This window comes from Primulina huaijiensis, chromosome 5 (assembly GCF_012295235.1).
Source record: "Primulina huaijiensis isolate GDHJ02 chromosome 5, ASM1229523v2, whole genome shotgun sequence".
Taxonomy (NCBI): Eukaryota; Viridiplantae; Streptophyta; class Magnoliopsida; order Lamiales; family Gesneriaceae; genus Primulina; species Primulina huaijiensis.
Genome location: NC_133310.1, coordinates 7839675 through 7852079, shown reverse-complemented (window position 1 = coordinate 7852079; position 12405 = coordinate 7839675).

Below are 12405 nucleotides of genomic sequence, written 5' to 3'. Positions count from 1 at the left end.
CTGCAACTGTTGTTGCTTCGCTGAATAATATTTCACCACTGCCTGAAGTACTGGCCACATTTCCTTGAGAACTCTTCTCGATACTCGTACACTCTTTCTTGAAGTGCCTTTTACCGCCACATTTAAAGCAGTAAATATTTTTCTTCTTACTTCTCGACTTTGATCTACCTCGTCTTTGGCTCCCACTGGAGTCACGGTCCATAAATCTTCCTCTTATCATCGGTAAAGCCTCCGCCTGCTTCGATGTTACCAACCTATCTTTATTATTCTTGCGCCGGCTTTCTTCTCCGAGAACCGCAGTTAAGACATCGTCGAATTTTAGAAAGCCCATAAGAATATTGTTGGTTATGTTGATGATAAGTTGATCATATGAATCTGGTAGACTTTGAAGTAGAAGCTCCGCACGTTCATTTTCCTCTATTTTATGCCCCATGGAAGTGAGTTGGGCAAATAGAGTATTTAGTGTGTTGATATGGTCGGTCATCGATGAGGATTCCGCTATCCGAAGAGTATAAAGCCTTCTCTTCAGGAAAATCATGTTGTGTAGGGACTTGACCTTGTACATCTTTGTCAGAGTATCCCAGATAACTTTGGCTGTTTTTATCTCAGAGATACTTGACAAAACTTCGTCTGCTATAGCCAAGTGTAGATTGGCAACAGCATTGTCATTCATCTCGTTCCACTTTCCATCATCTGTAATCTCCACCGGTCTATCTCCAATAGCCGCTAAGCAATTCTCCTTTCTTAAAACTGCTTGTATCTTTATTTTTCACAGCATAAAATTGCTTCCGTTGAACTTTGCTATCTCGTATCTGCCCGCCATTATGTCTACAACAATTTAGTATACTGGACAAAATAATCCCGCCTTAAATAAAAAATCTCAAAAAATCTTTTCTGATGTGGAAGATCAGTCTAGGCTGCAACCACAGAGCATACTCAGAATTTTAAGAAATTTTAAACCAAGGCTCTGATACCACTTGTTGGTCCCACTTGCGGTAATTTGAGATAATAAAACTCGAAAATAAAGAATAAACTGGACACCGAGATTTACGTGAAAAACCCCTAAAATTATTAGGGTAAAAACCACGGACAAGATGAAAAGAATTTCCACTATAATATTTTGTGGTGTACAACTCACTCACTGTGTTTCCAAAGAGAACACACTCTCTTAATACAGGAGAACAAAACACCTCACAAATATTATAGAACTAAGCACTCAAATGCTATTAGATGAGAGAAAACTCGAAGAAGGGATGATTTCATAATGATGGGGGAGCTCTATTTATAGAGCCCCTTGACCGTGTGAATACGCGTTAAAAATGTGTATTCATATTTCTATCTGAAATTTACGCGAAATTTCCGCCAACCCACGTTTTTCCGTCTTCAAATTATTTCGTCAAATTCATGCACCACACATTAATTGTATGTCAAATAATTCTTGTTTGATTGGCCCCATTTCTTTGCCGACAGTTCGAATTTGTAGACCTTACACTATTAGCTATTAGAGAAGGGCTTTAGACCGTCCGTGAAAAAGAGTTCCATCAAGTGGTATTATCAACTTATTCACTCTTTGCAGTAGAAGCAGTTTATAGAGTCAAATGGTGATTTGAGCTATGTTGGTAAATGTGCTTCAGAAGTTAAAGATTTATCATCTGATCTGGATATAATCTCTTTTTTCCATGCTAAGAGATTGGCTACAACCGTGGCCCATTTTCTAGAAAAATATTCTTGTTCTTCCTGCACCATTTTATTGGGTGCCTGAGAATTTTTCATATTGGGTGGTATGTCTTGTAACGGATGATATTAACATCTATTAATAGATGTTACAAGTTTTCTTATAAAAGTACAAAAATTTATTTGTATAAATAAAATATTTTTTGATAGCTCGATTATTAATTTTAAAAATAGAAAAACTCTTATGAGACCAGCTCATATGTCAATTTTATGAGATAAGTCTTTTATTCGATCCGACCTATGAAAAATATTAATTTTTAACTCTATGTATGGATCAGGTTGACCCGTCTTACGAAGAGACCTACTCTTTTAAAATGTCTAAATTTGGATTTTGGTCCATCAATTTTTAAAATTTTATTTTGTTATATTAATGTATAATTTTTAGCTATTTATGTTCAATTACTGACATGACATCAGATAAATTAGTAATTTTCGATGTCATTTCACTATTTCAGATGTCACGTCAACATTTTATGGTTTTATGTTAGTATTTTTTTTTTAATGTCACGTCGACACTCCGGTAAAATATGACTGAAATCCAAAAAATCAAAGTTAGTACACTTAAATCATGTTTTGAAAATTTATTAGACAAAAACCTAAAATAGGCCAACTTATTAATGGACCAAAAAATATATGTTTTCAAGTGAGAAAATTCTCAATTTTCAACATGTTACAGTATATTGATCATTTCCTATATAATATTACAAAATTAATTATTTTTAATCTCATGTTTAGTTACAACTTTTTTTGTTTGGCAGCTTCTTGTGACAATGAATGGATCAAGGTCGAAAATCACAAAATAAATAAATCAGTCACGAATACAAGCGGGAAAAATAATGTTTATTGCAACTACATCCCCTCCCGAAACCCGACCGAACGCATTCCAAAAACATTAAAATACAATATATGCAATGATTGAATGTCTTCGCTCTCTCCCGTAAAATCCTATATGTTAAGTCTAGGCATCCCCCCACCCATTCCTCAGTTTTCAAACATATAACGTTAAAAAAACATTTTATTAATTGAAGAGATTAAGTTACAAACTAGAGAGCGAAAAGATTATATTATGTATCACTGATCAAGTTAACTTTTTTAGATTCCTTTTGTGAGACACTATTGTTCTTACTAAAACTCATAGGCTCCGTTTGATATGTGTGATGAGATAAGTAAATGATAAGTAATTAAAGTGATTAAAAAATGATATATATGAATTAATAGTATGGTGTGATAAATAACATGGTGTTTGGTATGATTTTAAAATGATGGATTAATTTTGCAAATTTTATTGTAAAGACCAAAATAGTCCAAGTGCTAATTAAATATATATTCTTAAAATAATTAGATAGATAATTAAATATTTATAATTATAATTTACAATTAATTTAAATATATTTATCAGAAATAAATGTGTGAATATGCATTTACTGTAATAATTAAAATAACAATAATATTTTGAATGTTAATGTTAAATAAAGTTTAATAATAATTACAATATTATTGTTTTTTCAAAATAATTATAAATATTCTTAAAATAATTTGATAGATAATTAAATAATTATAATTTATATTTATTAAAATTAATTTAAATCATTAAAAAAAATAAATTAAAATTTAATAAATATTTATTTTCATAACTAAATTAATTAACAAGATTACAAATTTATAAAAATTTAATTTAAGATAGATTTCTATTACAATTTATTTATTTAAAATGATTGAAAATAATAAAAATATATGAAATTAATTTAATAAAAAAATATTTTAAAAATTTAAATATTATATTAATTATTATATTTTCACTAATTTTAATTTCTATATTATATTGAAGAAGACAATTCAAGGATATTATGGTCAATATATAATCTTATCATGATCACTATTCAAGAATTATACATTATCGCACCTTTGAAGAGGGATATTTAATCACACAAATAACATGAATAGTGAGGGCTTTCAACCATAATCAAGGGCCTGCATACTAAATAAAAAATGAACCAAACGCGAGATAAGGAATGATTATTAAATAATCATTCCCTTATCATGGCTACCATACATAGCCATAGTAATTCACAGTAAGATTTTTCGACTGAAATATAAAATCCTAATCTATAAAATTGTATTTTAGTAATAATGATTTTTATGTTTTGAACACTTTTAAGAAATAAAACACTAAAAATAATTAAACTACCATGCATATTTTATACGTACGTAGATTCATGTTATCATGCGATATTAGGTCATGCTTCGTATATTAAAATGATCAACTTTGGAATCAAATAAGAATATGAATAGAATGATATGTTTATTCCATTCAAATGATTGATACCAAAAAATTGACTATGACTGAAATGAAATTATTTCCAACTGTCAAATTAAATATTTTCATAAATAAATTTCAAAAATAATAGATACTCAACATGTTTATTATTATTATTATTATTATTATTAATATTATTATTTTAATAATATTAAAAATAATATCATAAAAATAATAATATATATATTATTTATAAGTTAAATAAGGAAAATATTTTATAAATATAGAAAATGAAGAGTATAAATGAGCATTTCTCATCCAAAATTGATGAAATGACTACTCTCATGAATATGAGAATGACCATTCTTATTGGACAAATCATAATTATAAAGAATGAGACGATAATATTCATTTTATTCTGAGTCTATTCTTTTCCACCGAACACACATTTAATGTTATTATTCGGATTCATGGACTTTTACATGTTTTTATTAAAAAAAATTATTAATAATCAGTTCTATTAAATAAGTCATGTTGGTTTTCTTTTTGGGGAAACCTTCGATGCAGTACCCGAATCTTTCCAACTTTCTTTTCACTCCCTTCTTACCCAAAATACCCTTATATCCTATATTTTAAATAATTAATTTTCTCTTTGAATTAAAGGTTCATCATTCTTCCGTAAAATAAATTAAATCTTATACCTCTTTGACCGGAGTGCTACCGGGTTATATCCACTGTATTTTACGAACTGCTCCTCACAGTCCAACCACACGATCGCAACCGATGGTTACTGACGCAGATTCCTTCAGCAGCACTTGGCACAACCTTAATTCGTTTCCTAACTTAGGGTGTACAGTAGTAGATAAAATTTTTTAAAATAATACATGAGAGGGGCTGAGAGTAAAGATCTCTTTATTCAAACACAAACATTTTTATTACATTGAAACCTCCTGTAGAAGAGAAGAAACTTGTTTAGCTACTTATAGTAGCCGAACTTGAAAAACACATAAACTATAAAGATAAAATATTACAATTGGTTTTGAAAGAAATGAGGAAAATGTTCGATGATCTTCACTTCCTTCTTCATGTCTTATTTATAGAAGGCTTCTTCGGATTTGAAACTCAGATTCCAAATCTTAATAAGCCTTTACAGCTTGCACATGGACCATGTAGTGGTTGAGTGATCCATTGAGGTGGTCCCTCCATTTGAAATGTCATTTTCTAGATCATTAATCTAGAAATCAACTTCTCTTCTTCTTTTATTTCTCTACAATACCAGTAGAGATGAGCTTGTAAGGTATCCATTGAAATCTCGTCTCTTTTTTCTTTGTAATTTTTAATTATATATCAGAGAGGTTCCAGCTGATCTTTATATTTCTTGATTCTTCTCTTCGAAACTTTTAGATATGTGAAATACATACTTAAGTTTCGTTCTGGTGTGAATTCCTAGTTCCCAATCGTTCTTATTTATAGGTAAAATTTCGGGACCAGTTTTCTTGCTTTTATTCATTGGATTTCTTTTAGTCTTTTAAAGATATGGTATCCAATGTTCTTTTGTCATCTACCACCTATTATTGGTGGTCCTGTTTTTCCACTTACATAGTGGTTTTCCTTTATGCTTGTGGGTTGATCACATGTCTTCTTTTAATTTTGTCGAGGAATCTTTGGCTTTTTGTATCCTCGAGGAAAATGTGATTGTGGTCCTTCCCCACTTGTCCTTGTTTCGATAAAATGTTTCCGATCAGATCTCGGCTTAAAGCTTTTACCAAACTCCGGTTCCTTCTGATTCTGGCATTCAGGACAGATGTTTTCTGACCATCTTCTTATATGTGTCATATTACATAACTTTCGGCGAGTCTCTTTACTGGACGGTAGCTTGCTATTCTATAGAAGATTTCTTTTCTTTTCGAACAGATCTTCTGCAAAGCTTGTAGTTTTTCCTGTCATAGTGTTTAACAGGAATGATACATTTAAAGAATTTTGGTAAAACTTAAATGGAAACTTGACTTTGTCCANATTGACCTTGTCCATCTCTGTGATACAGACCCATATACCCCAAGCTCTTCTGGTAGAAATATCGTCTTCAGTAATTGAAGCTACCATGAGTGTTTCTTTTGTTAGAGGATCCTTGATAAATTTCTAAATATTTGTATCTGGCCTCCTTAACTTGATGAAATGAAAGGCTTCATGTGAACCTTTCCCTGCAGATTTTGGTGCTGCACTGAAAAAGTATAGCTCCAAAACATCTCCTCTGGACAAATAGTCATTATTCGCCCAAGTTTCATGAACAGCTTCCTGAATCCATTTGGGTAGTCCTGAAATTTCTGGAAAGCTGGGTGATGTGGTATAAACTGAGGCAAGAGCCCCGAATTCATACCAGACTTTGACCTCCTTGGGATATGAATTATGTTTCATCCATATCCTAGGATATTTCCCTGAAACATCAACCCTGTTGGTAGCTGGGTTAATGCTCATTCTCGTTTTTAATTTCTCCCAATTCCCTTGGTAAATCTGAAATGGAGAGATTGCAACTTCATTAGTACCAACCTTAGTTTTGCCTTTGTCATTACGAGGCCTAAGGTTGTTCTCTCCCTCTTCAATCCCCGAGGTGAAGGGTTGACTTGAGGACTCCAGATAAGGATCTGGGGTCTCAATTTTTGTTTCAGCCGACTCATCTGGAGATGATCCCGACTTAACACTTGTGCTAGGGGTATTTGAATCCCCTGCTCCATGTATAGAGTCCTGTACTCGAAAACTCTCCATTTGGGAAACCAATGGTTTTTCAATGCCTTGGAGGATAGGCCTTTGCATTACAGACCATAGCTGAGTGTATGCCTGTAAACATCCTGTAATTCGATCAGAGACAATTCTCTTATCAACTTGTTGTAGCCTTCCCGCAACTCTGTGTTTACGGCTAACTTGTTAAACTCGGTTTGAAGCATTTCAAGGTGTTCCCTTAAATGCCTCTGCATCTTGATAATAGCATCAATGTCAATGCTGTTCATCTCTTGTTAAAAAATCTGCAAGAATGTTTTCATGATATTTAATTATCACAATATCAAAAATGTAATTTTGACATAATGCTTGCCATCTTAATAATCTGGCTTTCTCAGGTTTAGACTCAATTATATTCCTTAAGAAAGCTTTCACCTGTGTGTTATCAACTTTCAAAATGAATTTCTTTGCAAGTAAAAATAATGACCATTTCTCAAAAGCCCTTTTTACTGCATACAATTTCTTTTCGTTGATATGTCATCTGATGGCTTCTGCATCTGAGAATAAACCACTATAATACCTGCATGGTTGTTCTCCATCTGGTGTGAGCTTAGTAAGAACTGCTGCCCACCAGTGATCACTAGCATCTGTATATAATACCAGATCATCCTCGTCTTGAGGAATAGCCATCTTTGGAAGATTCTTACAAATATCATTTAATTGGCATAGTCCCTTTGTGTGTTCCTCCGTCCATATAAATCTAGCATCTTTTTTCAATAATGGACTAAACACTTTCCTGTGTTTTGCTAGGTTTCTGATAAACATCCCCGAAAAATTAACAACTCCTAAGAAACTTTGAAGTTGCTTCTTGTCTTTGAGACTTTTTGGAAAATTCTGCACTTTTTCCACTATATGTTCTTGCAGAATAATTCCTAACTCATCGATTTCAATTCCAAGGAATTCAATCTTTCTTGTGGCAATGACTGCTTTTTTTTTTCAGATAAAAAGTCCTTCTTTTTTACAAACATTAGAGAAAATCTCCAAATATTTAACATGTTCATTCGTATCTTTAGACGCTATTAAAACATCGTCAATATAAACAAACATAAATTTAAAATAATCTTTAAAAAGATTATCCATCTTTCTTTGAAATATTTGGGGTGAATTAGCCAATCCCATTGGTAATATAATACTTCCCAAATATAATGTCCATGAGGTGTGGAGAAAGCTGTGAATTTCTTGCTTTCTTCCTGCATCCGAATATAATAAAATCCGGACTTACAATCGAACTTAGAGAATATATTAGCATTGCGTATGCAACTTATTAGATGTTCTCTACTAGGTATAAAATACCCATCAAACTCCAGGATTTTATTAATTTCTTGATAATTAATAACTAATCTGGGGTTTCCTCGTTTTATCTCAACATGATTTCTTACCAGAAAACCTGGACTGCTATATGGTGACATTCCTGCTTTGATTAAACCAAGGTTTAAATGTTCCTTGATTATAATCTGCATATCCATTTGATCAATAATATTCATTGGGATAGGCTTGCAACGAACAAATTCATACACTTTGCCTTCCTTAATTTTAAGGCAAGCTTTAAGTTGATTTCTGTCCCACCATGCCAAAGGATCTTCATTGTAATTTTCTTTGATCATTTCTTGACATCTTCTAAGGATACCTTAGATTCAAACTCTACTTCATTTTTATGTAGAGTTATCTTAAGGTATTCTATTTCTTCTGGTTGGAGTGTTTTATCTGCTCTCAACTGGAGCATTGTTTCTCCAAACCGTCTGGAATCTTTCATTTTTGGGTTCAGAAGTTTTTCTGAATCACCATGCTTGCTGCGAAACTGGATTGGCAATTTTCTATAAAATGCCTATCGTAGTCTTTGGACTATGATTTTGTGGTTACAAGGAGTTGTAAACACTAATCTTCTAGTCTCATTTTCTTGAGTATAGGACTTGAACATTTGTAGGAAATTGTTTCCAAATGTCAGCTCCTGTTGGTGGTGTTTTTACCTTGTACCAAGGTGTTTGTCCAGCACCGCCAATCATGATTTCAGTCATCTTAATCCCTTTATATAAGATTAAGATTCTTCTGTAAAAATCTCTTCCAGCAATCTTTGGTAATTCTTCTTCCAAATTATTAGGAAAAACTCCTCGTTTTGCTGTACAGATTCCAGCACCTGAATCAATATAAGTAGCAAAATATTCTGCCTTATATTGTTCATATAACATTCATACCGGAATGTATATGGAGAATGGACTTGTGGTCATTGGATTTTCCACATCTTATCTTCTACCATAAACTTCATTCCATACTCTAGATGTTTCCAAGGTTTATGTTCCTCGAGAAACTCTAGTCCTAGAACCAATTGATCTGATTCTTTTCCTGAAATTCCTGTTATATGAACTTCCAATTCTCCAACTTGGATAATTCCTTGGTAAGTTCCTATCATAGGTTGTTCTAATTGTAGATGGTATTACAAGGAAATAGATTCTTTTGTTTCGTAATATCAAATACTATTTCGACTTCCTTCCACACTTCTGGGCATCTAAGCTTTCCTATTGTAGAAAAACTTTTTAGCTCATGTTGGGTTTCTTGGACAGGGGTTTTTCCCCATCTGTAGCTTGTAATTCTATCTCCTTGAAAAGATAGTCTTCTTGATTCCAATCTAAGACTCTGATTCCTTTGTAGAATCAGTTTGTCGTGTATTTGGATATATGTTTCCTGTATTACAGGAAATTCAATTCTTTCTGGATAGATTTCCTAAGCAACTTTTCCGAATATTTCTGGTATCTCAATAAACTCATTTCTAATAAATAATTCTGAATGATGTGTATTAGATAGAGCATATGAGATCTGATAGATAATAGAATATGGTCTATTACCTTCCTTCATCAGCCTTTTTCCTTGAAAATTGATGCAATGTCAAGGCTCGACTGAAATCTCGATCTGCCAGATTGTAGGCTATCCTTGGATAGATTACTCCTACTATCTTTCCTGCACAGAGATTTCCTGAGATAGTTCCCAGTACTGAATCTTGAAGGTTCCCCATTCTTTTATCGCATATAGCAATATCAATGGGTGAATCTATACTTTCTTTGAAAATAGCTTTTATCATAATTTGGATGGCTCCAATATGAATCTAGAACATTGTCCTTGCTACTTCTATCTTGAGTTTTTGTAATTCCTCCTTAATTTCTTCAGAAGGAATTAATTGCATCTTCATTCTATTTCCAGTAAGTTCCATTGGGATTGCCATTTCCCTTCGAGAGACTTTATAGATTAGATGATGCTTTCTGTTTCTTAGGCCAAGATTTCCTAAGAATTTTTCTACCTGTCTTGCAGAGAATCCTTGATATCTCTGTAGACTAGGATTTTCTTTCATGATCTTTTGGACCATTTTATGAGATTTGTTGTCTGGCTAAAGAATCCAGACAAATCCTCATGTGTTTCGTGTCGAAACACCTCATTTTCAGTCAGATTTCGATTCAGTTCCATCGGATTCGCCCTGACTTAGGACTTCTTCTTCATATATACTCTCATCTGAGGCAATGTCCTCAAATCGGTATACCTGAATAAGATCTTAGTAATAAACTGCTTCTTCAATATCCGGAGTTGGATCGAAGTTTTTAATACCTCTTTTTTCATTTTCTGGACAGTTAGTCGAGATATGATCTCTTGCTCCACATGTCCAGCAATTACAATCCTTAAAACTTTCATTAGCTCGTGTATGAGCTCTTCTGAAAGTTTTCTTTGTAGGTGTTCTTCATGTGCTTCGAGATGTACTCGATGCTTGGGAGGATGTCCTACTTCTTGATGGTCTACTTCTTTGTCCAGATTTATAAGATCTGGCTTTTTGTCTAGACCATACTGTTCTTGGTTTCCAAGAACTTCTTCCACCTTTAGTATAAGGATGAGTTCTGAAACCTTTCCTTCTATGCTTATGTGGTTTACTTCCAATAATTGTTGGAAGATCATTTTCTTTACAACACAAAGGAGTTCGTTTGTTTATACTCCTTCAGCGTTTGTAATTCTTTTGTAATGCTGCCATATGGCACCATTCCGCCAATTTTCCTTTAAGGAAAGAAGCTCTTCGTGCCAATGTATCTGGATTTCCAGGTACATATTCCCTCATGAGCATTTCTCTCTAGGGACTTGGCATCTTGGCGAAGAATAGCTGCATGGCTATATCTTCTTCGACTCCTGAATTCCATATATATTTAGTAAATAACATAATATATTCATCCACCAAACATATGTCATGTAATTCAAGACTATACAGAGCTTGAGTATATTTCTTTCTCTTCTCTGTGTCTTGATTATTAAAATAGTTTACCCCTATAAATTGTGCTTTAAATAGGGTAGCCATTCTTCCGGCTATCTCGCTTAGAGATTCTTCGGATAGGACTGACTCTTTGGTTTCCACCGAAGTCATGTCCCAAGCAATTTTCACTGATCCCATAAGACTCATTTCTAAGAGTTTAATGAATCCTTCTCTGTTGAGATCAAGTGTCCCTGCTGCGATTCTCATAGCAGATGTCCAGTCATCTATGAGATCTTCCCTGTTTTTGAAATCTAATACATCAAGGTTAAGCATAACCCCGTAAGGATGTATAGGATCTAAAACAGTTTTCCCATAGGGTGTTTGGTGCAAGGGAATTTTATTTCTCCTTGACCTTGTTCCTGCTGGGTGTGATCCTCCACCAGTATGGAAATCAGATTGAGATTCTCTCATATTTATATTTTGAGATCCCACACTTTCTTTTGGTGGTTCCTGAGAAGATGACCAAGTTATAGCAGATGTTTCACCTCCTGCTGTGCTCATCTTTAGATCTACAACTTTGAGATTTGCGAAAGATTCCGCAAGTTCTTGTAGATCCTCCAGACCAATCCGTTCTAGAGTTGTCATCAGATTAATTCCTTTTCTGAGACAGTCTTAATTAGATTGATCATCTTTTCTTCTTCAGTCAATGGTTTTGACACCACTCTGGCTTTCCTTTGTTGATGTAACAAATGTTCAGTACCAAATGATGGTGGTAACCAACCTCATGAAGTTCTTTTACTATTTCTAGGTTGTTGTTCTAGTTTTTGAATTCTTGTTTGAATGTCTTTTAATATTCCAAGAATTTCTTCCTGGTTTTCAAGGATTTTTTCTACTCTTTGCGGTACAAAGTATAGCATATTGCCATAATTTTGTACTGTCTTCTGAATTTCTCTAAGATCTAAAGAGAGCTTAGAGGAATCTGGTACTATTTCCATAAACTTATTTGATTGAATCATAAGTTTACCTGAGGGTGCTGAGAATTCCCTTTCTGCTCTGGATATCTAACAATAGTTAGATGTTTTTGTGTATATTCCAAAATATTGGAATAATCCTTGTAAATTATTTTTTTTCAAACATAAGTTCAGATTCATAATTTTTCGAAATTCTCCTCCTCATACATTTCGTTTCTTTATAATAATAAATTTTGTGTTTAAAATAAATTAACCTTTGGCTCTGATACCATTTTGAAAACGCGAGAATCAATTAAAATAAAATTTAAGAAAAAAAGTAACATTGGTATTTTTGCAAAGGTTTTCTCTCTCCAGAGAGTTGGGGACATTTTGATTTGGTGACCGATTCTCAATTTACTCTTCTTTTTGGCCTGTCCAATTATTTTGCTTTCTTCTCTTCACACCTATAT